The 27827-nt window shown below is 47.1% G+C and overlaps 1 pseudogene across 1 annotated transcript in view; it reads left to right on the top strand.

Moving 5' to 3' along the window:
- Positions 1–27827, top strand: part of LOC144768989 (uncharacterized) — a 641387-nt pseudogene that overhangs the window by 150645 nt on the left and 462915 nt on the right. Inside the window, exons 5-6 of the transcript XR_013598658.1 lie at positions 1575–1721; positions 16174–16320. The product of XR_013598658.1 is annotated as an uncharacterized LOC144768989 (transcript). The remainder of the gene's footprint in view (positions 1–1574; positions 1722–16173; positions 16321–27827) is intronic.

Below are 27827 nucleotides of genomic sequence, written 5' to 3'. Positions count from 1 at the left end.
GCTCAGGTCTACCTACCCCAGCAGTGCCTCGGGTACCAGCGTCCCACCGTTCACCCGAATAGTCCTGCATTCTGGAGAAAGAACTTTCTACTTTTAGAGGACAAGGCAGCCATTGCACAGTGTTGTCATTTTCAGCTTCTTAAGACATGCGGGAAGTGGAACGTCAAAAAATAGATAATGAAATGTGTGATTCATTGTCGGAGTTGAATGTTATATGCTAAATAGGAATTGTCCCCGGCGCTTGCTCAACAGGTGAACGCCCGATAAATTATTATTCAGCTGAGACTTTCGGCTGGTTCGCAAGGAGCGCGAGCTCGGCGCCACTCCCGAGAGGGTATAAAAGCCCAGACTCGGTGAGGCCCGCAGTCAGACGGATCACAGCGTCACCATGAAGCGAGGGGGCAGCACATCCTTCCTGCTGCTGGCAGCGGCCCTCGCCCTCTGCGGGCTCCACGCGGCACAGGGAGGTGAGTTCAAACATATATATATATGTTGTGATAAAAATGATCATAACAAATAAAGGTCTGTAAGCATTTACTCAAATACTTATGTTATATTTGAACTGTCCTATATACATTTTAGCATAAATGTATATATTTTAACCATAAGTAATATATACATTTGTTGTGTTTACATACACCAAAATATATATATTCGAATTCATAAGTCATATGTGCATTTGTACAAAGAGATGGACATATTTGAATACATCCATATAATCAAATTATACAAGTTTACAAATAAACGTCAATGCAGCATCGGTGTCTTGTGTATACTTTTGCTGTACATTTGTATTTTGAAATTACTGGTCATGGAGGGAAGGGCCAGCTCTTGAGTAATGTTCTTCTGAAGGACAGATGATTATCTATGGATCCTATGTTTATTAGGGAATGATTTTGGGATGTGCTGCTTGTCCAGGAGAGGGATTAAGGGATGTTGACTCTTCGAGCGAGAAAGGGGATGCGGACGTAGGCCATGCAGATCTAAGGTTCAAGTTGGACCAACATATTGCCTGGAGACCCTTATTAGAATTTCTTTTTAGAGCTATGGGTGAGGGCATTGACTTTGTTGGAGAGTTCAAGATGTTGCGAGGCAATGCCACTTCCGTTTGAAAGGAATAGCAGGGGCGGCTCTAGGCTCATGGCGGCCCTGGGCAGGGAGCGTAGGTAGGGGGCCCCGGAAGAGGGGGTCCGGGCGGGGCGAAGCGCGGAGGCCAGTGAAGGGGGGGGGGGGGGGGCGGGGGGGGGGGGGTCAGGAACAGAGCCGGAGGCCACCAAGTCCCTGCCAGGGGCTGCCACGCAAATATGTATCCATCCTCAGAGGATTATTATATTAAGGAAATATATTGGCGTGGTGGCCCCTGGGGTTTGGGGGCCCTGGGCAGGTGCACAGCTTGCACATGCCTAAGGCCGCCCCTGGGAATAGTTTTCTCATTCCTTGTCTCCCACCTCCTGATGCTGTCTTCCAAGGTGGAGAGTGCAGTGTCTGTTGAACAGGATCTGAGTCCGTATAAAACCACATCTGAATTGTCAATATAATTATGCATATCTCTTGTTGCTATTATGTTCTGACAGAGAGGCCTGGAGTGTGTCCTCCCGAGCGTAAGGGCAATCTTCAAGACCCATTCCAGGATTCGTACTGTGAGAAGGATGAAGGCTGCCCTCTGGCTGAGAAGTGCTGCTTGGACAATAAGGACAAGATTTGCAAGCCTCCCGCTAAAGGTACATATGAATACAGCTTTCTGTCTTCTTACCTTTCTGAATACTGCAATATGAATATATTAAAGTTCTGATTTAAGTATTCATGAGATTACATTTTTAGGAGGTCTCATTTTAGAATTTCACACCTGGGTGTGATGACATCTCACAATAGCGACACCAAAATATATCTGGACAGAAAGGGCAAATCTAGGGTGCTCTAGATGAGTTTGAATGGATTTTATTGGTGCTTTCGGGATACAAATATTACTTTTTGTGCAAGGGATAACTGTATCACAAAATGTTAAACAGTAGACATTAAGCCTGCCCAAAATCACTTAATACACAAAGGCATATTAGCAAAACGACAACATATGATATAAAGTAGCTGGGAGTGACATTGAGGACCTTTATCCCAAAAGCAATCTTTGGTGATGTCCTTCCAGTCAGAACAACAACAAACAAGCATTGGCAAAGCCAAGAGGCATTGGTTAAATGTGCTAAAACAGCCATTGAAAGAACATTAAAGACCCCTGGTGGGCGCAGGGAGGCTTAGAGTTGTAAATGACCCCAATGCAGTTCAGTACCGCAGCTCAAGTGGCGGTAGAAGGATATTCCCATAACGCACTAGCAGAATTAGGTGAGAGATGAATTCTCCACTGGAGTGAGCCTCGCTCACCTAGTGTGGCATGCTTCATCATTAGGTTTTCCATCTAGCACTGGGAGGCAATCCCTTTGCAGTCCAGATCATAGTGTGCAACTTTTTGTTGAGCAGGTGGGGTGATGGTGGTAGGAAATGTGTAGGAGATATGAACGTTCTGAGAAACAGACACACTTGTTTTCAACCTTATGAATGGAGTTTGAAGAATAAAGTTGATACTATTAGCTAGCCTTCTTATACACAATTGTAATCCTCCATGGATATCTCTCACACTAAGATTTAACCCCTGACACTCCATGTATGACGCAACAATCTGGATAACAAAGTGACGTCTGCCAGTGGTAGATGGGGAACTCAGTGGTGAAGCATACCATACTGTAATAATCTGGACAACACAGGTGTAATGACGTCAACGTAGCTTTATAGAAGAGTAGATAAAAGCAGGTAATAAGGTCTCTCCACAGTCCCACCGGAAGCAGCCTGCTAGCTGCTCAGCCCCATCCACCCAACTGTCATTCTGCTCCAGTCATCCAAGAATTCCACACACAGCCCACACACCAACATCCCACTCAGAACCTTCACACAGACTGAGCAGCTAGGAACAAGTTACCATAAGAGATAGATAGTAATAGGAGAATACTACACATACTTAGTGGGTGAGCATTTACTAACCATCAGAGAATTACTGTCCCTGATGTACTTTCTGGTTCTACAAATCAAATAGACTGAACCTTTTGTGCTGGACAGGTACGGTTATGGAGACCATTCAGCCTACCTCCCTTTGTAGAACCTACTTTCTTGCACAAACACAATAGTTACTAGGACTGGATTGAGCACCTGTCAGGAAGCGAAATTACCAGTTAAGTTAATTGAATGTGCCTGTTAGACCTGGCATCATTGGCATGAGTCTCTCCTCCATTTTTTCTGTTTGCCTCCTCTGTTTACGATGTTTTTGCTGGTATATGCTCTGGGCACTGTGCCACTGCTGATCAGTGCCATAGTGCAAGTGCTCCCTATGTGAAATTGCTGTATTGATTGACTTCCATGTTTGGCTTATTTGGTTTACTATCAGTCCCTAGTAGAGTGCACCAGGGGTGCCAGGGCTTGTAAATACAAATGCTGCTAGTGGGCCTGCAGCACATGTTGTGCCACCCGCACGAGCGGCCTAGTAGAAGTATGTCTGAAGGTCTGCCATTGCCAGACCACGTGCAGTCTAACTGTCACGAGGACTGCGCAAGTACACCTACTTGCCAGTCCCTAAACCTTCCCTTAACTTCATGTTAGTCACCCCTATGGTAGGCCCACGGGCAGGGTGCATTGTAAGCATAAGGTAGGACAAGCCTGACAAGGTTGGCATGTCCTAATAGTGAATTACATCCATAGTCGTTTTTCACTATTGTAAGGTAGCCTGCTCTCCATCAGTTAGAATGGGCTGCCAGGATTATTAATGTTATAATCCTAGCGGGCTCGGGGAGCATGGTGCAATGTCGAGTTTGGTATCCCTGAACTCAGGGTTTAATAACGCATCCGTTTGTGTGGATGGTTTTTGGACTCTGTGTTTGAAAATAGCACTTTTAGAAAGTAGCTATTTTCTTGTCTAACTGTCTACCGGTCTCTGCTGGTTCTGGTGTGCGTGTGACAGGAGCTGGGTGGCTCCAGAGAGTCTGAATGAGTCAGTGTGGGATGAGTGGGGCATTTGCATTGAGAGTAGGGGAGAGTAGCTCTTGATAGCCTGCCCTGCCTGATACAATGTTGGCTCCGCCCCCCTGCCAGGCGACTGATGACTCTGTGCTTGCCTGGGACTTTCCTGGCCCGCCTCCTGCCGGGCAGCTGATGGCCCTGCCCCTGCCAGTGACAATGCTGGCTCCGCTCCTGCTGAGCGGCTGAGGACTCTGCCCTGCCCAGTGAATAGGCCAGGTGCTCTGGCCTGGCAACACCCACAACAAACCCAGGATGGGGGGAAATTCCCCTGCATGGACAAAGGGATCAAAGCCAAAAAGGGGTATAAGAGAAGGACCCCTGAACCAAGAAATCAGATCACTTCTGACAAGGAAACCTGAAACCAAGGACAAGAAGCCTGCTGATCTAAGGACTGCCTACCCCTTCTGCCAGAGTGCTGTTTGTTGGGGGAATCCTGCATTGCTTCTTTATTTTTGCCAAGGAACCAGGAGAGAGGAACTTTTGTGTGTACTCTCACTCTTTGCTGAGAAAATCTCCAAGGGCTGGAAGAGTGCCAGTCTCCTGTTGAAGTCACAGGGCTAAAGGACTTCATCTGCTTAAAGTGCTATTAGCTGGGGTTTGTGAACCCAGCACCTCTGAAAGAATCCAGCAATCTCGACGCCGACGGACGCCGCCGAATCCAGCTCGACATCGTGAGTAACGGCTCCAGTGTCCCGCTTCCTCGACGCCGGCCGCCGGGCCCGATCGACGCCAGCAGCAACGCCAGTGAGTAGTGAGTTCGGCTCCAGCTCCAAGTGACCCCGTGTCTGCACCGCTGCTGATCGCATCGACTTCGAGCCCTCTCGACGCCGTGAGCGCTGCTCACTCTTGCAACATCGACATCGACGACGTCGTATCCTGCTTCATCCCGTGAGCGCTGCTCCCGCCTGACTTCGGTCGACGCCGCTGCAGATCGCCCCGACTCCGAGGCTCGATCGACGCCGAAGACGCGACGCCGGACATCTCGACGCCGCTGATCATCGAGTGCTTCACTTTTTCCAAGGTACTGTGTTGTTGGGGTCTGTGCGACTCCGGGCTCGACGTAGCGCTCCTCGCGGTCGACGCCGAATCTTTGGATTAATTTTGCCTCGACGTCGTGTGACTCCCGTGTGGGTTACATTGTTGCCAAGAACTGTGTTTTAGAGAAGAAGAGTTGCTTTTGATACTAAAGACTTTTGTGCTAAGAAGAAACCGTGCTTGAACTATTATTTTTCCTTCCAAGAGTATTTATTAAGACTGTGGTATATTTTTGTCGTTATTTGGTCTTGTGCTAAACCTTATATAAAAATACTTATTTTTATAATACTACTGTGTCGTGTCCATTTGTAGTGTATTCACTTTATTACTGTATGTGGTCATAAATGCTTAACGCACTGCCTCTGAGATAAGCCTGTCTGCTTTGCCAAGCTACCAAGGGGGTGAGCAGGGGTTATCTAAGTGTGTGATCTCCTTGCCCTGACTAGAAAAGGTGTGTCCCTATTTGTCAGAAGTGTATACCTCTGCCAACTAGAGACAGCCGCTTCTAACATTGGTGGGTCAGCGGTGGGATTTTGAACTTTGCATTTATGACCCATGTGCAGTGATTAGTGTGCGCTACATAGTGAAAGCAGACCATAGCGCAGCCACAATCTGTTTTGGTTGGATATTCTATTTTTGTTCTCCAATTTCCTGAAGCTTGATTTTTGAAACTGCCAGTTTTGACCATGAGTACTGCTGGAAGCACTACACCTGTTGTTGCTGTTGTGGAGGAATTTGATAGAAGTAAAATAAATGATTATTCCTTAAAGGAGCTGAAACACTTTTGCAAGCAATTGAAAGTCCCTACTCCAGGCCTCTCCAAGAAAGCAGAATATTTCAAAGCATTGGAAGCCTGGTTAGAGGCCAGAGACCCCTCTGCCCCGGTGGTGGTACCGACAGAGGAAGGGGAGGAGGAAGTGCCCGTGACTGGGCCTGTATCCCCTCCTGGCAGCAGTGTTTCCTCCAAAGGTCTTTCCCCTGAAGAAAGAGAAGAAAGGGCGAAGGAGCGAGCCTACAACGTGGAAATGGCAAAACTTAAGATAAATGGGCAGTTGGAGATAGAGAATGCAAGAGGCAGGAGAGAAGCTGATTTGGAGATCAAAAGATTAGAGTTTGAAAGAGAGAAGTTAGCTTTTGAGCGTGAGAAAATGGTGAGGGACATGGAGCTCAAAGCTAAGGAGTTAGAATTGAATCCCTCTGGTGGCAGCGTCCCATCTGTGCCTGCAGAAAGTAGGTTTTATTTTCCCAAAGATGTGATCAAAGATTTTCAGAAGAATGAGGATATTGGTCAGTGGTTTAAAGCATATGAGTTAGCATTGTTGGCCCACCGGGTCCCTGAGAAGGATTGGGGAGCGGGGTTGTGGGGTCGCTTTGTGAATGAGGGAAGAGATACCCTGTTAGACATGCCTGTTGAGAATAGGACGTCTTATGCTCATATGAAAGATGCTTTAATGTTAAGGTATGGCCTAACCCCAGAAAAGTACAGACAGGCCTTTAGAGAATGTAAGAAGTTGCCTGGTACCACGTGGGTGGAGTATGTGTCATATTTTTGCAGAGCCATGGATGGTTGGGTAAAGGGCAGCAAAGTGGAAAGTTATGATGCTCTTTATGATTTGTTTGCTTGGGAGCACTTGTCTAATAACTGTTTTCCAGAGCTGCGCCAGCACCTTATTGATAGCAAGATATCTAACCCTAGAAAACTTGCTGAAGAGGCGGACCGCTGGGTCAGTACCAGGGTCCACAAGGGTCCAGTGGGAGACTCAGCCAAAGGTGGGCAGGGTCCCCAGCAGAAGAGTGGGGGGGACAAGGGTAAACAGAAGGAGTCCCAGAAAGGGCCCCAAAGTAATCCCCAAGGGAACCAAGGGAAAGGTTCCCAGCCTCCCTCTGTGAAGAAATCAGAGGCCCCGCCAGGTAAACCTGGTCATAGGGGCCCACTGACCTGCTTCGTTTGTAAGCAGGTAGGACACCGTTTTTATGACCCTCAGTGTCCCTTGAAGAAGTCTGGTGCACTACCCAGTGCACCACCCCGTCAGTTGGCTAGTGTAGCTCTGGGAGGGGAGGAGATGGTTGCCCATGGTGGGGAGGGTCCCGCGGAGATGTCCCTGGTCTCTCTAGGAGACATGGAATTGGTCCCTCCACCCCCTCTGCCTAGTAACACTAAGAAATATAGGCAGTGGGTGACCATTAATGGCCATAGAGTGGAAGCTCTCAGAGACACCGGAGCGAGTGTGACAGCTGTCAAGTGTCACTTGGTGTCCAGAGAGCAGGTTGTTCCCCACGCATTCTACCCTGTGATAGCTGCTGACAACTCCCAGAAAGAGTGTGAGGTAGCTCAAGTTTCCTTTGAATGGGGGGGAGTTTCGGGTACTCTTCAGGTTGCTGTGAGGCCCGCCATGCCTGTTGATTGTCTCCTGGGCAACGATTTAGAAGACTCCCCTTGGGCTAAGGTGGAGAGGGAGACACATTTGAAAATGTTGGGTGTGCCAGAGTGGGTGTGTGCAACCACTCGATCCATGACAGCAAGTAAGGGTGTTGATGGGGTTCTGGAGCCTGAAAGTATGGCCCAGGACCCAGCTGTGAAGAGAAGAGGCAGGGGGCGCGGGAAACCGTCCCCCGTAGTTCCCGTGGTCCAGGAGGAGGCAGACCTCGAGGGGGATGCCCTGGAACCCACAGGTGAACAAGTTGCCGAACTGGGAGACCTGCCCGAGCTGACCCATTGGCAGCAGGATGGTGGTCCCTCCAGGGAGGAATTCTGTGCAGAACAGAAAGTGTGCCCTTCTCTTGTGGGTATGAGGCAGCAGGCCTCAGCCCAAACCTCAGGTGATCAGTCAGGGTCACATTTTGTGTACTGGGAGAACGACCTCCTGTATAGCGAGCCTAAGGCTGCTGAGCCTGGGTCAGCCCGTGTGCTGGTGGTACCCCAGCGCTTCAGAGCCTTCCTACTGGGTTTGGCTCATGACGTTCCTTTAGCTGGACATCTGGGGCAGGACAAGACCTATGACAGGCTTGTCACCCATTTCTATTGGCCTCAGATGCGAAGGGATGTAGACATCCAGTGCAAGACCTGTCAGACTTGCCAGGCAAGTGGGAAAAGCGGGCGGAAGCAGAAGGCTCCCCTCCAACCTTTTCCCGTGGTCAGTACCCCCTTTGACCGGGTGGGGATTGACATTGTTGGGCCACTGGACCCCAAGACAGCCCTGGGCAACAGGTTCATCCTGGTCTTGGTGGACCATGCCACACGGTACCCGGAAGCCATCCCTCTCCGAACAGTGACTGCCCCCGTGGTGGGACGGGCACTAATGGGTGTTTTCTCCCGAATGGGGTTCCCCAGAGAGGTGGTGTCAGACCGGGGCACCAACTTCATTTCCAACTATATGAAGTCTCTGTGGAAGGAGTGTGGGGTAACTTATAAGTTCACCACTCCTTACCACCCTCAAGGTAATGGGTTGGTTGAAAGATTCAACCGTACCCTTAAAGGCATGATTATGGGTCTTGAAGAACCAATGAGGCGTAAATGGGACGTCCTCTTGCCATGCCTGTTGTTTGCTTACCGTGAGGTGCCACAGAAGTCTCTAGGGTTCAGCCCCTTTGAGCTTTTGTATGGTCACCCGGTAAGAGGACCTTTAAGTCTGGTCAAAGAAGGCTGGGAGCAATCTCCCAGGAAACCTCCCCAGGATGTATACAGTTACATGCTGGCCTTTAGGAACCAGACTAGGCGCTTCAGGGATCTTGCTCAGGCAAATCTGGAGGCCAGCCAGGAGGAGATGAAGCGGTGGTACGACCAGAGGGCCACTCTGGTAGAGCTTCGGCCTGGACAGAAAGTTTGGGTCATGTCCCCTGTGGAACCTTGTGCGCTCAAGGACAGGTGGACTGGACCATTTGAGGTTGTGGAGAAGAAGAGCGATGTCACCTACCTGGTGGATTTAAAGTCTCCCAGGAACCCCTTGCGGGTCCTGCATGTCAACCGTTTGAAGCCCCACTTAGAAAGGTCCGAAGTGGGCATGCTCCTAGCTACAGATGCTGGAATGGAGGAGGAGAGTGAGCCTCTTCCTGACCTCCTGTATGCAAAAGAGCAAGATGGGTCAGTGGATGGTGTTGTCCTCTCTGACACACTGACCCCTGAACAGCAGCAGGATTGTCGCCATTTGTTGGGGCAATTCCCTGATCTGTTCTCCTTGATTCCTGGTGTTACTCAGTGGTGTGTCCATGATGTAGACACCGGGGACAGCACTCCTGTCAAGCACAAGGCTTACAGAGTGACTGACAAGGTCAGAGCATACATCAAGGAGGAGGTCTCCAAGATGTTTGCCCTAGGGGTGGTTGAGTCCTCTAGCAGTCCTTGGGCCAGCCCCGTGGTCTTGGTTCCAAAGGCTGCAGCGCCTGGTGCTTCACCGGAACTTCGGTTCTGTGTGGATTACCGAGGACTCAATTCAGTCACCAAGACTGACGCGCACCCCATCCCCAGAGCTGATGAGCTCATCGATCGGTTAGGGGCTGCCCAGTACCTTAGTACGTTTGATCTAACGTCTGGGTACTGGCAGATCGCCTTGACCGATGGGGCAAAAGAGAGGTCAGCATTCTCCACACCAGATGGGCACTACCAGTTCCGGGTTATGCCCTTTGGGATGAAGAATGCCCCTGCCACCTTCCAGAGGTTGGTCAACCAGGTCTTGGCTGGACTGGAGGATTTCAGTGCCGCCTACCTGGACGACATCGCAGTGTTCAGCGCCAGCTGGGAGGAACACTTGTGCCACCTCCAGGAAGTGTTGTTGGCCCTGCGCAGAGCAGGCCTCACAATCAAGGCCAGTAAATGCCAGATTGGGCAGGGTTCAGTGGTGTACTTGGGGCACCAAGTAGGGAGCGGCAAGGTGGCCCCCCTGCAACCCAAGATTGATACCATCCTGGCATGGGCACCGCCCAAAACCCAGACTCAGGTGAGAGCCTTCCTGGGTCTCACGGGTTACTACAGGAGGTTTGTCAAGGATTATGGTAACATTGTGCACCCCTTGACTTCGCTGACTTCCAGGAAGCAGCCACGACTTGTGAACTGGACTGACGCCTGTCAGACGGCCTTTGACACCCTGAAAACTGCAATGTGCACAGCACCCATACTCCAGGCACCCGACTTTTCTAAAGAATTTGTTGTTCAGACGGACGCTTCAGAGCATGGCGTGGGGGCTGTTCTAGCTCAGGTGAATGAAGAGGGCCGAGACTTACCTGTAGCCTTCATCAGCAGGAGGTTACTTCCCAGGGAACAGAGGTGGAGCGCGATAGAAAGAGAAGCATTTGCTGTGGTCTGGGCACTGAAAAAGCTGAGACCCTACCTGTTTGGGACTCACTTCCGGGTGCAGACAGACCACAGGCCCCTCAGATGGTTGATGCAGATGAGGGGTGAGAATCCAAAGCTGTTGAGGTGGTCCATTTCCCTACAGGGGATGGACTTCACGGTGGAACACCGCCCTGGCACAGATCACGCCAATGCTGATGGTCTGTCCAGATTTTTCCGCCTTAGTGATGAGGACTCCCTAGGGTAAGGGTAGTTCTCCCCACATTTCAGCTGGAGGGGACACGTGTTAGACCTGGCATCATTGGCATGAGTCTCTCCTCCATTTTTTCTGTTTGCCTCCTCTGTTTACGATGTTTTTGCTGGTATATGCTCTGGGCACTGTGCCACTGCTGATCAGTGCCATAGTGCAAGTGCTCCCTATGTGAAATTGCTGTATTGATTGACTTCCATGTTTGGCTTATTTGGTTTACTATCAGTCCCTAGTAGAGTGCACCAGGGGTGCCAGGGCTTGTAAATACAAATGCTGCTAGTGGGCCTGCAGCACATGTTGTGCCACCCGCACGAGCGGCCTAGTAGAAGTATGTCTGAAGGTCTGCCATTGCCAGACCACGTGCAGTCTAACTGTCACGAGGACTGCGCAAGTACACCTACTTGCCAGTCCCTAAACCTTCCCTTAACTTCATGTTAGTCACCCCTATGGTAGGCCCACGGGCAGGGTGCATTGTAAGCATAAGGTAGGACAAGCCTGACAAGGTTGGCATGTCCTAATAGTGAATTACATCCATAGTCGTTTTTCACTATTGTAAGGTAGCCTGCTCTCCATCAGTTAGAATGGGCTGCCAGGATTATTAATGTTATAATCCTAGCGGGCTCGGGGAGCATGGTGCAATGTCGAGTTTGGTATCCCTGAACTCAGGGTTTAATAACGCATCCGTTTGTGTGGATGGTTTTTGGACTCTGTGTTTGAAAATAGCACTTTTAGAAAGTAGCTATTTTCTTGTCTAACTGTCTACCGGTCTCTGCTGGTTCTGGTGTGCGTGTGACAGGAGCTGGGTGGCTCCAGAGAGTCTGAATGAGTCAGTGTGGGATGAGTGGGGCATTTGCATTGAGAGTAGGGGAGAGTAGCTCTTGATAGCCTGCCCTGCCTGATACAATGTTGGCTCCGCCCCCCTGCCAGGCGACTGATGACTCTGTGCTTGCCTGGGACTTTCCTGGCCCGCCTCCTGCCGGGCAGCTGATGGCCCTGCCCCTGCCAGTGACAATGCTGGCTCCGCTCCTGCTGAGCGGCTGAGGACTCTGCCCTGCCCAGTGAATAGGCCAGGTGCTCTGGCCTGGCAACACCCACAACAAACCCAGGATGGGGGGAAATTCCCCTGCATGGACAAAGGGATCAAAGCCAAAAAGGGGTATAAGAGAAGGACCCCTGAACCAAGAAATCAGATCACTTCTGACAAGGAAACCTGAAACCAAGGACAAGAAGCCTGCTGATCTAAGGACTGCCTACCCCTTCTGCCAGAGTGCTGTTTGTTGGGGGAATCCTGCATTGCTTCTTTATTTTTGCCAAGGAACCAGGAGAGAGGAACTTTTGTGTGTACTCTCACTCTTTGCTGAGAAAATCTCCAAGGGCTGGAAGAGTGCCAGTCTCCTGTTGAAGTCACAGGGCTAAAGGACTTCATCTGCTTAAAGTGCTATTTGCTGGGGTTTGTGAACCCAGCACCTCTGAAAGAATCCAGCAATCTCGACGCCGACGGACGCCGCCGAATCCAGCTCGACATCGTGAGTAACGGCTCCAGTGTCCCGCTTCCTCGACGCCGGCCGCCGGGCCCGATCGACGCCAGCAGCAACGCCAGTGAGTAGTGAGTTCGGCTCCAGCTCCAAGTGACCCCGTGTCTGCACCGCTGCTGATCGCATCGACTTCGAGCCCTCTCGACGCCGTGAGCGCTGCTCACTCTTGCAACATCGACATCGACGACGTCGTATCCTGCTTCATCCCGTGAGCGCTGCTCCCGCCTGACTTCGGTCGACGCCGCTGCAGATCGCCCCGACTCCGAGGCTCGATCGACGCCGAAGACGCGACGCCGGACATCTCGACGCCGCTGATCATCGAGTGCTTCACTTTTTCCAAGGTACTGTGTTGTTGGGGTCTGTGCGACTCCGGGCTCGACGTAGCGCTCCTCGCGGTCGACGCCGAATCTTTGGATTAATTTTGCCTCGACGTCGTGTGACTCCCGTGTGGGTTACATTGTTGCCAAGAACTGTGTTTTAGAGAAGAAGAGTTGCTTTTGATACTAAAGACTTTTGTGCTAAGAAGAAACCGTGCTTGAACTATTATTTTTCCTTCCAAGAGTATTTATTAAGACTGTGGTATATTTTTGTCGTTATTTGGTCTTGTGCTAAACCTTATATAAAAATACTTATTTTTATAATACTACTGTGTCGTGTCCATTTGTAGTGTATTCACTTTATTACTGTATGTGGTCATAAATGCTTAACGCACTGCCTCTGAGATAAGCCTGTCTGCTTTGCCAAGCTACCAAGGGGGTGAGCAGGGGTTATCTAAGTGTGTGATCTCCTTGCCCTGACTAGAAAAGGTGTGTCCCTATTTGTCAGAAGTGTATACCTCTGCCAACTAGAGACAGCCGCTTCTAACAGTGCCCATAAATCACAGAATAGGAAGCAGTGTGGTCATAAAGTACCCAGGTTGGATGCCATCTACATTCTGCACTCCTATTAGCGGGAACGACCTTGTTACACAAATGATGTAAAAATAACATTCTTTCAATTACTTTAGTGATCTACTGCAGAAGAAAGATGGAAATGCAGGTCAGTGTGATCCAAAAGCACAGGCTGCATTGTGGAGTTGTGGAGATCTCTGGCTTTAAGCCCTAAAGGAGGTACAGTTACAAGTATCTCCCTGCGATCACTTGAAGTTCTTAGCTTCTCCCGGTACTTGTCTGGCTTCTTTACAAAATCATAAGTTTAATGCAGTGATCTACAAAAGGAACAAAAGGTAGTACAGCCTCCTCCTCCGGTAGAATTGATTGTCCAAAGTGCTACTGTAACTCCCGGGCTTGTGCTTTGTATTTAATCAGATCACAAGGGTGAGTTCACATTTCTTTGCTATTTCTGTTGCAGTGAATTTCATTTCAGCTATCCCTGACCATGACTTTTATTTGAAGAGTTATCTGCCCAGGTTCTGATTGGCAGCTATCCTCATCCGTGTGTACCTAGAACAAAAAAGGTTTTTCAGGGCTGTGTAATGAGTAAGCCAGGAGAGGTGCAAAAGCTGACAATACAGGATGACCCTGTATTACCAAACTCAAAGGTAAAACCAGTGCTTTAAATGGGCCGGTACTGTCCGGTACTTAAATGAGTAAATGTTACCTTTGAATTTGGTAATACAGGGTCATCCTGTATTGTCAGGTTTTAAAGGACACCCGCGAAAGACCTAAATTTATTCCATGCTTTCTTCTGCCCATCCTATAGAAATTCTATCATCCCAATCCTTAGTCATTCAACCAATGTTGCTCCGTGATATCAAAGTTGTTCCTCTGCCTCCCATCTTAGAAATAGATCAATCAGGCCTCATCTAATGCATTACTTGAATGGAAATATTGGGGGATATGCACAAGGAAGTGACGGAGTGAGGTGTTTGCCTTCTTGGCTTAACGCCTCTCTACGCCACTTCGGAAACACAAGGCTGCACCAAATTCACTAGGATATGGTGCAGCCTTGCTTTTCCCTCTGGGATGGCGCTAAGTTTCACATCTTACCCCCAACGCAGGCACCCTTGCACCAGAGTGCAAGGGTGTCTTGCAAGAGGGAGGTTTGTTTATGTACAGGAAGGTGTCCCTTCCTGTACATAAACACACCTAAAATGCCAGTTTGTAACTTACATGTGTGCTGCTTCATGCAGCACACATTCAAGTTACAATACGGCATTTGAAAAAATGGTTTGTTTATGTACAGGAAGGGACACCTTCCTATACATACACAAACCATGGCATTTTGCTTTTTCTAGGTTTGCTGGACAAGGCAGCACACATGGAAGGCCAGGGTTTTCCTGGTCTTTATTTTGGCGCTACCTGCTATTTACGCTGCTCTTGTGAATAGGGGGCAACTTCAAAATCAATGGGTGTTGATGTGGACGCCCACCACAACACCCACTGCATGCCCCTTTCACGTTAAACACAGCGTGAAAGGGGGCCTTATTCACAAGGCAGAGCTAAGCCATGTTAAGTGGCTTAATGCTGCCTTGTGAATAAGGAGAGGCCCCTATCGCCACCACAACGTCACTTTCACTGAAAGTGACGTTGTGTGGCGAAAGGGGCTTGTGAATATGCCTCATTGTGTCTTAGTGGACTGCAGGTGCAACTTCTCCTCACGCCACAAGTGGCATAATACGAACTGATTCCTCCATGGTGAATACCTCTTAAATTGAATTCAAAGTTGCAGCCTCAAAGATATCCAAAATCCTTGAGTAGATTGTGTGCATGTAGAGGGATGTGCCAGTCTGCGTCACAGAGGCTGCGTGGGCCTAGATCATGCCGCTTGTGTGGATGGTGCAGGTAGCCTGGCAGTAAACAGTGAACTCTTTTGACTTAGCAGAAGATCCACATGTCTGCAGAGAAGTGAATCAGAAATAATGCACGTGTTTCATGTCTTTGTTTACCCTTTCACAGTTCAGGTGGTATTTCCCACATTTACTGTAAAGTGTTAAACTACGACCTTGAAGAGAACTCTGGGTCCCCAGGTCTCTAACCCAACTGGGTGCCATTGATGACCACTTCCGGGGTCCGCAGGACCAGGAAAGACTAAGAACAAGGGGACAGTAAAGCAGAGGAATAAGAATAGGCTGCAGGCTCGCTTATCTACTTTATTTTATGCTGTGCTATGATAGATCACGAGTAATTAAGACATATAAAGAAGACCCTCCTGTACCATTGTCCTGGTGGACAGTAGTTCTGACACCCTGGCAGCTACCCACCTCGAAAGTATTTGATGTCTCCCCAAGGACTTCGATGTTACTTTAGGGCAGTGAACTTAACATTTTTGGCTTCTTTGCAAGAAAAGTCCAGCCCTTGGGTATGTTATATAGTTACACAACAGTAGGTGTCTGATGTTTTTAACTACCAATTTATGTTTGGTTTGTGCTCCTGTCTTAGATCAATTCATTCTTGGTCCCCTTAGCTGCCAGTCCTAAGGAATAGTAACTTTGAACCAGCCAAGTAATCTTAGCTTGCAATACAACAGATGCTGATACTTGTTGATGAATGGTCATCAATATTCATCCTTTTGTCCTTACTCTGAGTCCTAGTCTTCACCTTCTTGCCTTCTTTCCCTCCTCCTTTCTCTTCTAACACTCAGGACCTGATCAGATATTCTGTAAACTTGGTATTAAAGTGATGGAATCGGTGGGATGGCATTATAGGAATGAGGAGGTTCTCTAATGTAGAAAGAATATGAGGAAACGGCTTTCTTTCCAGCCTACAGCATGAAAAGTGGCTGCCTCAGAGCGAAGGAACTCCTCACATAAATAGGGACTGGAACGAGGAGGATGAAGGCAAAGTTAATGCAGTGTAGCCAAGAAGGAACAAAGTGCAGAACAACTGTGATCTCTCCTTTCCGTTCGTTAGGATGGACTCCACCACTTAAAGCACCCTAAAAGCTTGATAATTTCTTTCCACCCTTTAAAAAGAGAAAATGACAGAAATGAATGAGCATAACAAGACTAAACAAAAGTTTCAGTGCTGGACTTTCTAAGCTTCTGTTTCCATTCTTTTTCCATTCAGAACGGCCTGGCGAGTGCCCGAGTGTGTCTTTCAAAGAGGCTGACATTAAGAACAGAGCTGATTTTTGCAGCTCAGACAGTGAGTGTGCAGACGGCCTGAAATGCTGCCTCACGGAGAAAGGACGCAGTTGTGAGCCATCTTTCGAAGGTATGTGGTTGAAGTTACTGAACTGCAAAGCCGTATATTTGTGACATCTCCTCATGTGTTTGTGATGGATTGTGTCTATGTGTGTACCAAACACAACTGGTGCATCTTCTAGCCCCATTATCCCTATGGGACTTTCTATGTTTACTTAGAAGTTAGACTTTTAACTTTTCTCGTGCAGGAAGATGACGTTAGGTACTGCTTTTTTCAAGTTTTTTCCCAACAACTTTAGATGTTGGACCAATACTTAAAAAGCAGTACCCTAACACCAAATTGATGCGAGATCTCTTGATTTCATCTAATGAATAAGAAGCTAGAGAGAGGGTGGGCTTTGGATCAGCCCTCTTCAGCTACTGACTTTCATGTGTTTTTCATGCTTCTCTATTGCTTGGATGAGCAGTCAGTCAATGCAAAGGTTCGGACAAAGATTCCCATTCGTTTTCCTGTTGGACTTTGTGGATGGGCTCATTTGGTGAAATAAAGAAAATATTGTTGGGTTAATAAAAAACATTACAATAAAAACACGTAAATTTAGCAGATAAAAATAACAGTTCATAAAATCATAAATTCAATCAAAAGGCATGAGCGAATGAAATGCACTGGACCAAACACGCCGATTAAACCCCCTGCAAAATGCTGGATTTGTGTTAATGTCATATCAGTCATGTACAGAGGGATATCAACAGGAATATTGAAGTGATAGTTAAAGTGTGTAATGCATAGAAAAGTCTCTGACCCAGGAACTGGCACCCTAATGTATAAAGTATCAACAAAGTGGCAAGTGGTGTGCATTTTAAGGCATCCTTTGATGCGGTATGCTGACCCCTCTTCCATATTTCCGAACTAATACCAGGAATTAAGGATGCATTGTTGGATTAATTGTTAAAGTCCCAGTTACATACACAAGTCCAAATAAAAATGGATTAAAAGAGAGTGCCCTGTCCAATGCATTTAAGAGCAACCATGGGTATATCTCGCTGGGCCATTGCCTCTGTAGTTTCTTAGGATTGTGAGCACTAGGACCCTGTGTCCTGGGCGGACTCGATGAGAGAATTACGTAATCAATTAGGAGGTGAGGTTATTTATGATCATGAGATAATCAAAAGCTGCAGTTTAAATGTTGTATGCTAATAAATAAAGGCTGTAACAAGCTCCATGCATGGCATGTTCTTGTTCATGCTTCTGGGTTGGGGAGGACATGACATCTGGCAATGAAGATGGAATACGTGCCCCAAAGAAAAGAAATTGCTCTCCCTGAGTGCTTCCAAGGTTACAGCAAACTGCTTGAGCGTGCCACATGCACCCCAAGACAGTGCAAAGTAGTCTGAAGTGTAGTTCCTCTATTCCCAATAGGCTCTGCGCATTGGAATAATAAATCCTGTAGTTTAGACGTAGGACTGCGGTCGACTAGGTCTCTACCGAATCTATTAGACTTAATTGTGAGTGCCAGCTAGCTCAGAGGTCAATGGAAACTTTCTCGAATTTACAAGAAGAGATTCGTTTCTGACAACCGTATAGACATGACAACTTTGTTACCCAAGAATAAGAAATCAATCTCTAGAGTCGCGGAAACAATAGATAGCTATTTTACTCAGTCAATCGTGCATGCTTCGTTTCACCAGAGGTGCTGAGAAAATAGAGAGACGGGCGTTTTCAATAAAAAGTATTTATTGAACAGTCTTCTTTCTCAAGCATAAGAAATGTACTGCTACAATCGTAATACTGGTTATAAAGTACAGGGTATATAATACGAAAAGTATTATAAAGTAGTACTGTAAAAGCATGATATGGTTTCTAAGCCATAAGTTGCCTAAAACATATAAAATACATACAGTGATAAAATAATGACTAAAAGTATTCAACTGGTGCTTCTAAAATACGCCTACCCCGGTGTACCTAACCTAAGTCTAGTACAGGGGAAGAAGTAAGTGAGGAGTACTTAAGTTTAGTATCTCTCTGCCAAGAGTCTGTCCAAGAATTCTCTAAGGGTCTAATCAGCTCCGTACCTTGGTTTAGAATGAAGGAGGTCTTGTATCTCTCTCTCAGGACTTGATCTCCCAGCCACCCGCAAGAGTAGCCTGGAAACACTGGAGCTGGATTTCTCAGTGCGTCAGCTGGAGGGTCTGCTTCCTTCGGCACTTGCTGCTGCAGGGCGTCAGGCAAGTAGTAAGTCGATCTGCTCCAAACCACCGTGTGTTTGTCTGGGCAAATCTAGGCATATTTATACTTTGAAGGTGCAGAGTATGACGCGTGATTGGACTTAATAACGTCATCAAAGACTCAGTTCTTCGAAAACTCCATGATTTCCTAGATAAATTAGTATTCAGGCAAGGAGAAGTCCCTAGCTGCTGAAGGCGGGTTTCTCTAAGAAATCATTGTTGATTCTTGGAACTTAGTGGAAGTAGCCATGTCGTATTTGGGCTGCATAGGCTCAGTCTAAATATGGTAATGATTTCTATACTAACCATGTCTGATCTTCCTGCACATGCATGGGAAATAGTGGCAGTAGACTTCTTCGGGCCCCTAGCGAAAGGCCATCACCTGAAGATCATTGACAGTATTCCTGTTATTCTCTGGTGGAGGAAATGTCATCAATAACCCACGACAAAGTCATTGAGCGACTGGATGACATATTTGCAATGTTCGGCATACCAGACATTCGCAAGTCTGACAATGGTCCACCCTTCAATATCAAGGAGTTTAAGGAGTTTTTTGACCAGACTCAATGTCAAGCATAAAATAAAAACACCCTTGTGAGCTCAGGCTAACGGTGTTGCGGAACCTTTTATGGCAACCCTAAATTGAGCGATCTATTGTACATCCATAGAGGGAATCAAGCTGAGTCAGGCCTCATGTCAAGCCCTATGTACCTATTGTTCAACTCCTCGCTCCACACCGGTGAGAGCCCTGCCCCCTGATGATTGGGAGAGCTATCAGAACCAAATTACCATGGTGGACCACTGAAAGATGACGAGGTTTGTGCCACTGATGCTGCTCAAAAACGTCAGATGAAGACGTATGCTTAACATTGTCAGTGAACTCAGGAGATCGTCTTCAATGAAGGTGACTGGGTTCTTGTCAAAGAAAAATGGAAGTCAAAAACACATCCTCAGTTTGCTGTTGAACCTCTGAAAGCTGTGATGCTCAAGGGACACATGATATAGGCGCAATGTCCCTGAAAATCAATTGCAGGGGACTCGTCACATTTCAAACATCTGCCTTGACAATCATTAGTCCCTGTAGTCCCAGATGAGACTGACCCACCTGAAGGCCCATATCAGACATTAGATGTCGTACCCTCAGTGTCCACTCTGGGTACAATTCAACAACTTCATACTACGCGGTCTGGACGAACTGTGCGAGCGCCCCAACAATTTATCAAAGACATATGGTGCTGCTTTTTAATACCTTTTTATTTAACAAGAGGGGAGTTGTAGAGTCTTAGGACTGTGAGCACTAGGACTGCGCGTCCTGGGCGGACTCAATGAGAGAATTATGTAATCATTTGGGAGGTGTGGTTATTAATGGTTATGAGTTAAAAGAGAAGTTATAGCTTGAGTGTTGTACGTGTTTATTACGCGCTCCATGTGTGCCATCTTCTTGTGCATGCTCCTGGGCTGGAGAGGACGTGACAGTCTCCAATATGTTGTCAATTGTAAATGATGAATACATGCACTGACTGACAGATCCATTAATGCAGGGGGCATGAATGTGTGTGGAGGGCACTTTTACTTTCTCCAGATCAGATATAGCTGGAACCAAGAATTTCATCTGGATCATGTAATCCAGTTTTTCTAAACTGTAGGTGCAATATGTGTAGCTTGAACTTGAGACCAAGTTTGTGTTCTTTGATTTATATACTTTGCTGGCACATCAACAATTTAATTTATGCTTTATGGTTTTACTGCTTGCTGTTTGGATGCTTAAGCCTGCCATAAAATGAAGGCCATTTCTATTCACTTATCACCCATGCACTTTAGTTCATTTGAGTTTGCTGTCATGATAACATGATGATGGATTCCCGCTTTTTTTGTTCCAGAAGTAAATGCGTACTGACACACAGGCTTTTTTTAAAAGAGCAACACATATGTTGTCCCTTTGTCAAAAGTATCTACAGTTACATATTATTCTGTGTATGTCATTTAAGTTCACGACTTTCAGGACAAACTTCATCATCTATTTCCCGATTTCAAAACACTCTTCTTTAAGGATACAACATAAGTTTGCTAAAACTGACCTCCTGTTACCCACCACGCAGCACTCTGTGTGCCTTCCCTTCCCTCTCCTTCAGTAGCTGTGCTTCCTGCATTCCAGCTCTGCTCTGACTGACTCTCACAGACCCCAGCCTGAGCAGCCTGGACTTCCTCATTGACTTAGCAACAGTGAGTTAGGAGATCTGTAACCCACCTTTTCTACGTCACTGCAGTGAATTATCACATTAAGAATGCGACATACCCACTAACAGCCCTCAGTGAAGGCTATACATAACAATGCATATTAGGACTTGTCATTAACAACGTAAAATTGTTAACTGTCTGCCAAAAATGTTATTACGTCCTTCCATATCTAATCTACCATACCTAACTATCAAATGCAACAACCCATATATACCATACATACCTCCAGCACCAATTCACAATAATCAAACCTGACATACCTCCCAACTCTACTCACCTACCATACCGGACATGACTACCACACCCACTGAATATATTTTTTCCACCTCAGACAAGGCTCTTGGAGGGAAAATGTTTTATCAATACTTCCAGATTTTTGTGAGAAAACAGCCCCACACTTTCTTCACTTCGATCCACAGTAACAATATCACCCCCCGCTTGAGAGAGAATTCTTGAAGTGGGAGCTTTGAGAATGACACCTTGTACAGCTTGAAATGCTGTCTGTTGATCTAGACCACACACATTTGGCATCATTCTTCAATAACTTTCTTAGAGGAGCAAAAACTGTGAAGAGTTGAGCCACACATGTTGTATAGCATTTAAACTACTCAAAATCCGGGGAGGAGCAAGATGGTGACAGCGTGAGCGCCGCGCTGCTTGGCTGCGCGCGCCAGTCACGCATCAAGAGCCGATCGGCTAGCTGTCCTGCGTGAGAGATGCTCGGTAATGGTGCACGGCAACACTTTTTCTCGAGGCGGAGACAGCGACGGCCTGATTTGCGGTGTGCGGTGTGCGGTGGGACGGAGCAGCTTAACCGGCAGACCAACACTCGAGTGCGAAGGGTCAAGCACTCTTCAGACCCGCTCGGAGTTCCTTTGTCTTCTCTCTCTCGCCTACGCTGTTTGCCTACATCGGGACGGAGCAGCAGTGGGAGTGAGCTCCGGCGGGTGCGCTCCTGTCTCCTCGCAGAGTCTAACCTGGGACGAGGCACAGGGCTTTAACCTAACGGTGCTAGCGACAATCAACCTGACTTGCAGGCTCTTTTGGAGATTGAACCACGCTCTATCTTTTCCAGGACATGAGTGCTCGCGGAGCAAGGAAGGGGATCAAGCAGAGGACTCTGGCTCCACTGAAGGACACAGGCGCAGAAGAGGCTATAGCTAAGACCAATCCAGATCAGGTCAGTGGGGCAAAGAAAATCGCTCTGGCTAAAACCAGGGGCGGGGCTTCTAACAAAGACTCTAAAGTTATTGAAGAAACTAAAGACCATAAAGATTCTATGTCTAACCTGCGCTCTGGCCCGCCCCCCCCAGCCAAAATATTTACATCAGCCAAATCTCAGGCCGGTGTAAAGAGTAAACAACCCCCCTCACCGCCTAAGACCCTACCACAGCCAGATGGTACTACTGATAATGGGGGCTCCAAAAAACTCTGTCTTAATAACCTAAGCATAACAGAAAATATGGCCACCTTCCCAAGCAACATTTCGGTACCTGCATCAACATCTCCTGCCAGTGACCATATGCCCATTGGAAGCTCAGAACCCAGCTTGTTTCAACCCTCAGGGCCCCAATGCTCCATTAACCCTCCCGCTCCATCGGGCACCCCACTGCTTGCTTCATCCTCTGTCCAAGAACTGCAGCCATTAAGTGAAGGGGTCAACCATCAAGGGGCTGACACTCCTTTAGCCACCTTTGGCGCCGGCGTTAATCCTGCAGGGGCTGAGTTTGCTTTTCAAAACCTGGAGACTCCAGTTGGCGCACACAACCCCTGGACCCCAGAGGTTGGACAGGAGGACTTTTACACTGTATCCGATAGCACTCCTAGCACATCCAGCGAGGGAGAAGAGGAGACGGATGATGACGACGAAGAGGCAGCCGCCCCCAGCTTCAGCGATGAGGAGAGCGAGGGCTCACACAGCAATCTTGATACAATTGTGCGGCCCAAGAAAACCAGGAATAAGAACAAACGACAAAGCCAACTTAGATGGGACTATTCCAATTCAAGGATGTCGTACCCGCAGGAGGAGGACAGCTCAACCCAACCACAGTGGAACAGCCTGGGGAATCAGCAATTTAAGACAATAGAGCCAGGGGAACCATCACTGGCAGCCATACTAACTTCCATCAAAGACTTCCAAGAAGAGGTGAGGGCTGATAGCCGGTCCGCCAAGAGCGCAGCCAAAAAACTCCAGGGAAGCCTAAGAAGGCTGAATAAGACATGTATAACCATCTGTGATAGGGTAAGCATGGTGGAAGCACGGACAGAACACCTAGAAACTGAGGCGGTGGCTACTAAACAACTGAGCGAATCCCACTCCGCCTGCCTTACAGACATAATGGTAAAGATGGAGGAACAAGAAAACCGGCAACGAAGAAACAACCTTTGCTTACTAGGCATTCCAGAAGGGAAGGAAGGGGAAGACCCCCGGCAATTCATAGTTAAACTGCTACGCGAATCCTTCCCTGACCAACCTGGGTGCGACTGGAACCGGGAGGTACAGCGAGCACACCGCTTTCCCTTCTTCCAAAAGCGACAACAGAATAGCTCGACTGGTGGCCAACCCAGAGCCTTCCTGGTTTACTTTGGTAACTTCCTCGTAAGGCAATTGATCTACGATCAAGCTCGATCAAACTGCAAAAAAGGGGCTAACGGGATCTTGTTCTTCGCTAAACGAGACTTTTGTCATCAAACTGTGGAGCGGAGATGGCACCTGAGGCAACTCATTTCCCCTTTCCAGCAACAGGGCACAGAAGTGTATCTTATGAACCCAGCAAGACTGAAAGTTATTCATAAAGGGTCTACCAGAGTCTTCCTATCAGAAATCAAGGCTAAAGAGTACCTCGACGAAATTAAAGCCAAAAAGGGACACAAAGACTAGAAACACACCCACAAGTTTATAAATCTTTCCCATATCTGGATATGTCTTCATTCTTCTCTGTCTCCTATTTTACCTACCCTGGTTACTTATATTGATTAAATGGGTAGACATATGTTTACAAGTCACATCTACACCCACTCACGGCACTGCAACCACACGCAACAGCCCCTTTGCCGGTCACGGACCCAGACTTCCTTTTTTTTAAAGGACTGACTGGCGGCTCCAGCAGCCGAGGTTCATGATTGATCACCATCACTCAGGCTCCGCATGATTGCTCACAGAAGGGGGAGGGCGGGGGGGGGAACGGGCGGTCGGGGGGGGAGGGGTGGGAGTGGGCTCGGCACGGACACTTAAGGGTAAAAAAAAAGAAATTAAAAAACAAAAATCATTACTTTCTTTTAGGCAATATGCTCACAACTTCATAACCATACCTTTGAATTTAGATATTTCTTTCCAAAAGAAAAGTCAAACTTATAAAACTTTTATAGGGAAAAAGGTAAGCCACGTAGCTCCTCAACCGTATATTGCAAGATGGCTAGCGTAGACTCTTTACGTTTAATATCTATCAATATCTGTGGATTAAATGATCCGACTAAGAGACAAAAAGTAGCGCTAGGTCTACGGACACTGGGTGGGAACATCATATGTATGCAAGAAACACACATAGAACACTCTCAAAAACACTTGCTAGACACCCTAGGATTTAAAGTGGTGGGCGCAACCTCACAAGGGGCTAAAACAAAGGGGTAGGAATCCTACTAGACAGAAAACTCGCCATTAATAGCCCCCGCAGTAAATCCGACCCTCTAGGGAGGTGGGTTATCTCAGAGATTCTATTTCCCAATAATTCTTCTATCACCCTCTGCTCTGTATACAGAAGTAACCTTGACGATCCCGGAGTCATTAATCTAGTATCCGGGGAGTTAGCACACTGGCCCACCCCGATAGTTCTCTGTGGGGATCTTAACGTCCACCTACCCTGCAATTGGGCTCCAGACCTAACACAAAAATATATAGGCAGGAAACCCAAAGTATTTCAAGCCCTGAACAACCTCATGCAGACCCACGGCCTAATTGACGGGTGGGCTATCAAAAATCCAACCCAACCGGGATACACCTTCTATTCAGCCCCACACAAAACTTTAGCTAGACTAGACTACTTTCTTATCTCCGCCTCATTAATGAACAACTTCACAATCGACATAGCACCCCGCTTTTTATCCAACCACAATCCACTCATAGTCACTCTAAAAGGGGTATTACCACAGAAGGAACCCACAAAGTGGAGCTTTGAGAAAGCATTATTACATGACAATAATTACATAGCCCATATGCAGAGCCGGATCCAGGAATTCCTGGAAATAAACAACGGCACTGCCTCCCAAATGACAGTATGGGATACTCTAAAGGCGGGGATTAGGGGCGAGACCCTGAGATTTTCTTTTCATAAAAACTCTATGGAAAGAAAACGTATCAGCGAGCTACAGGATAAACTAAGGAAAATCGAGATTAAATTAACGCAATTAATACACGCAGGATTAGACTGCCAATCTATTCAAGAGGAAGCAGTACTTGCCAAGGCAGAAATAGGCACTGTTTATATGGAAAAAATTGCAGCCAAATGGGCTGCCACTAGGGAAAAAATGTACGAATGTAGCAAGAGTATTGGGCACCACCTTGCTGTTAGGACAAGACAACAGGTATCCACCAGCGAAATACTTGCAATCAAACTCCCCTCTGGCGTGGAAACCACAGACCCTTCTCTTATGCGGAAGGGATTTCAGGAAAATTATTCTAAACTGTATACTGAGGAAATCTGCAATGGGGGAGATACCTTAGACCGCGAAATTTCTAGCTATCTTAGTGAGTGTGAATTGGGGCAACTTAACCCCACGGATAGCGCAGCCTTAGATCAAACACCTACTTGGGAGGAAATTCAGGAAGCTCTCACAAGGCTACCAGATGGGAAAGCCCCAGGCCCGGACAGCATCCCCACAGAATTTTTTTAAATCTTTGCTCCACAAATTAAAGCCATTCTCACAGATGTAATATCATCTATCTTCAACGGGGCTCTGCCACCGGATTCATGGGCAAACGCCAGGATCTCTATCTTTCTAAAAAAAGATAAACCCCACTTGGACATGAGTTCTTACAGGCCCATCACCCTCATCAATAGCGACTCCAAAAAAATTTCCAAAGTGATAGCCTCTAGGATCTCTCAAATAGTGGAACCTCTAGTATCTGAATGGCAACACGGGTTCATTCCCATGAAAGGAACTACTGAACACGTTAGGAGAGTGATCACTCTATTTGACGCAGCACAGGTCGCCGGAGACCCAATGTCACTCATTTTACTCGACGCCGAAAAGGCTTTTGACCGAGTGTCCTGGCGATATCTGTGGAATGTCATGAGCAAGATGGGGTTCGGAAATAAAATCATTCGGGCAATACAGGCACTCTATAACAAACCAAGGGCTAGCGTCACTATAAATGGACTACTTACGGACCCTTTTACTATAACTCGGGGGACAAGACAGGGCTTCCCTTGCTCCCCCTTGCTGTTTGCTCTATACCTGGACCCCCTTATCAAACAGATAGAAAAGAATGAGAGCATTTCCCCAGTATGCTATCACCAAAACTGCTGCAAAATCCTGGCATATGCCGATGACCTTGCCATCACTTCCACAGATCCTGCCAGTTCCATTCAGGCATTAGAACTTGAGGCCCAGAAATTTGGCAAACTGGCAGGATATGCCCTCAACAAAAATAAAACACAGATTTTGGTAAATACGAAAATCACATGGACTGACAAACGGGTGGTGCCTAATGCTAAATACCTAGGTGTCCTTGTCTCACCCAAATTGGATAACATCGTAACAGAGAATCTAACACCCCTGGCAGCCCAAACAAGGAAAGCTTTACAAAAGATAGACAATTTGCACTTAACGTTTGTGGGAAGATGCAACGTTGTCAAAATGACGTACTTCCCTAAATTACTGTACTTCTTCCGCAGCATACCCCTAGAATTCACCAAAAACTACCTGCTTAAATTCCAACAAATTTTCACTCAATTCATTTGGGCTTATGCTCAACCCAGACGCGCCCTTAAACAACTTACTCTGTCAAAAGAAAGAGGTGGCTGGGCCCTTCCCAACATCATCCTGTACTACTGGGCATCAGTTGCGCAATATAGCTCAGAATTGGTTATGGAACCTACTCTCAGTGCAACCGGACTGCCCTCTCCCTTTCAGATCCTACTGGGAGATCAATACTGGGGATGCTTACTTCGAGAAACAACCTATGGCTACTACAACCGGGTCAAATTCAAGACTTTAATGAACTCCGTCAAAGTATTCCGCAACATCCGAAGAATTTATGGTATAGGTAGATTTAATTTTTACTCGCCCATACTTAACAACACTAATTTACCAGCTATTTTTGACACATCATACTTTTCAGAGTGGTATAGGGCCGGAATAGTCAAACTTGGGGACCTGATTACCATCGAGGGAATCAAACCTTTTGCAAACCTACAAGCCAAATTCAAGCTGAGAAGCCAAGACTCCTTCAAACATATGTCTATTCATGCCTTTCTCTCCAACAAAGTTGGAGGTGCCTCGGGCTTCTCAGAAGTTGAATTTTTAAACACACTTCGAAACACTATCACTCCCCGCATTGGCTTTCTGTATAATATACTCAATAGGCAAACCCCCGATGACCTAGAGACCATTGCTGCAAAATGGCACCTCAAACTTAACTCACCAGAAAGTACCTTTCACAACTCTCTTGCATTATCACAACAGATTTTAATATCTGCCAAGCTGCAAGCACAACATTTCAAAACCATCTTCTTTCTCTACATGACACCCAGCAGGATCATCAAATGGGGCACTGGTAAAGGAACACTATGCCCACACTGCTCTGAAGCTGGGGATGACTCAGTGCATATCTTTGCGACGTGTTTAACTTTAGCTCCGACACTACTCAAGATACAGAATACACTTAGCGAAATAGTGAAACATCCAATCTCCTTAAACCCCACAATTATTCTCCTTGGCACTCAATCTGACTCACCAAGAATAAAGGAAGAAGGGTTGGTATTTATCGCTATGGCAATCTGGAGATTATGTATCTCCTCAAGCTGGTTAGATTCAGACTCACCTTCTTATGCACAATGGCTGGCTAGGCTGGCTGCCACTTTCCATTTAGAAAAAGCAGTTTACGCAAGGAAA

This window comes from Lissotriton helveticus, chromosome 7, assembly GCF_964261635.1.
Source record: "Lissotriton helveticus chromosome 7, aLisHel1.1, whole genome shotgun sequence".
NCBI lineage: Eukaryota > Metazoa > Chordata > Amphibia > Caudata > Salamandridae > Lissotriton > Lissotriton helveticus.
This window is presented reverse-complemented; position numbering and strand designations above follow the sequence as displayed.